This window comes from Engraulis encrasicolus, chromosome 24 (genome assembly GCF_034702125.1).
Source record: "Engraulis encrasicolus isolate BLACKSEA-1 chromosome 24, IST_EnEncr_1.0, whole genome shotgun sequence".
NCBI lineage: Eukaryota > Metazoa > Chordata > Actinopteri > Clupeiformes > Engraulidae > Engraulis > Engraulis encrasicolus.
In genome coordinates, this window is record NC_085880.1 from 37208491 (window position 1) to 37210579 (window position 2089).

General features: G+C 40.4%; 1 long non-coding RNA gene across 1 annotated transcript in view; it reads right to left on the reverse strand.

Moving 5' to 3' along the window:
• The window catches only part of LOC134441381 (uncharacterized), a 1953-nt gene extending 454 nt beyond the window's left edge, over nucleotides 1-1499 (reverse strand). The window contains exons 1-3 of the long non-coding RNA XR_010033154.1: nucleotides 1391-1499; nucleotides 1184-1246; nucleotides 668-738 (exon numbers count right to left, since the gene is read on the reverse strand). This is a non-coding gene — a long non-coding RNA (uncharacterized LOC134441381). The remainder of the gene's footprint in view (nucleotides 1-667; nucleotides 739-1183; nucleotides 1247-1390) is intronic.
• Between the last annotated feature and the right edge of the window lie 590 nt (nucleotides 1500-2089).

Genomic DNA, 2089 nt, shown 5'->3' on the forward strand with positions numbered 1-2089 from the left:
TCTCTCTCTCACACACACACACACACACACGCACAGATAAACAGGACATCCCGAAACACTTTAAACCAAAGTACTGTATGTTTGCATTGTCTTTTTTTCAAAGTGTAAGAAAATGTGCACAGACATGAATTTACAGTTCTGTCTATTCTCAAAAATATGTCTAAGGTTTACACTGTGAGACCGGCAACAGTCCTTGGATGTGAATGCAACCATTGCAAATGAATGAATAATATTACAAATGTGGTATGTATGTGGTATAGTGCGTTGCCATTAGTGCCAGGATAAGAGTGGATGTCAGTTTGAAAATAGATGGTGACTAAACAGTCACATGATATTTAATAAACACCTACTTAACGATGTAAAGTGTGTATGCATTACACCCCCCCAAACACACACACACACACACACACACACACACACACACACACACACACACACACACACACACACACACACACACACACACACACACACACACACACACACACACACACACACACACAGTATATGGGTGGACTATAATTGTTGTTAGAGAAGAGAATGGCCTGAAAGAGCAGAGGTGTCAATTCTGGCAACACAGATTACCTCACCTACTGAATTTGCTTATCCAGGAGTTTTATCTATGTATGAAAAAAATAGGAAAGCATTTGTAAATATGAAGACTTACAGCATACAGGAGGAATCCTCTGGAAAGTGTGGGAGTTGATGTAGAGTTGTGCAGTGGTTTTGGTTTGTGTCCTGCAAAAACAGATGAGTGTAGTTGGAAGAGATTATGATTACCTTGAATCCAAACCTAGGCACTAGAGTAAAACAAGAGTAAAACTGCCATTACGCTCTCTCTCTCACACACACACTCTCTCTCTCTAGCTCTCTCTCTCTCTCTCTCACACACACACACACACACACACACACACACACACACACACACACACACACACACACACACACACACACACACACACACACATACACACACACACACACACACACACACACACACACACACACACACACACACACAGAGAAAATGTGCAATTAACTGTGTTATTAGTCAATAGTATAACAGCATGAATGTTCACCAGAGGTGTCAATCCTGGCATAGGTAAATACCCTACCACAGTTGCCTGTGCATCAGTTACATCCATAAGGGTATAGGACAGTATTTGTAAATATTAAGTCTTACGTCGTCCTGGAGGATTCCTCTGAGTCAATGTAGAGTTGTTGTCCTCTGGTTTGGGTCTGTGTCCTGCAAAGACAGGTGAATGTAAATGAATTGTATGTATTACCTTGAATCACAATATCTGTACATAGTGATGGAAAACACTAGCATAGAACATATTGTATACATATTACATTCCATACAGTCTATAGAGTACAGTAGGCTACCAACCTGTTTTCAGTTGCTCTCTAACGCTGAAGAACCTCAAGACAACCCAGAAAGAACGGAAAGGTCCCATGAAGGTCTGGTAACAGTCTTGTGGAACACTGCAGTTAGCTGAAGCAGATAAATAACAGAAAAGAAAAGAATAATGTATGAGATGGAGACATAAAAACAACTGTATGGATTACATTGCTCAAGTAGGCCTAACAAAATCCATGATTTGCATGTCATAGTCATTAGACAGATTTACCTGTATTGCTCATTAAACAACACACTCCACGGCCTCAATGAGTGGTTCAGAATCCTCACAAATTCCTCTTCTGTGCGAATGTTCCCGTCAACTCCATCGTCAGACCCCATCATCCGTTGGTAGAAGCATGCATTTGCACCCTGTAGTTAAAACACAATATTTATCTTGTATTACTACGTTTTTACATGATTTTCATCTTGACTAATGTCGTCTACCGATTGTTATACAGCAGCATCGCGCTGAAAACATCGCTTCAAGAGGCATGTTGCCGCAATGGCTAACTGCACCTTTGAAATACAGCCAGCAATGTCCTTCAGCAGTAGGCCTACATGAGTTTGACTTCGATTAAAATGAAGTAAATAAACAGCCAAGATTATACACCAATATGTCCTTTTAGGGTAGTCTGAACAAAATTCCACAGGGTGACTTTCTAAATAGTAGTTCTAATGCTGCGTAAA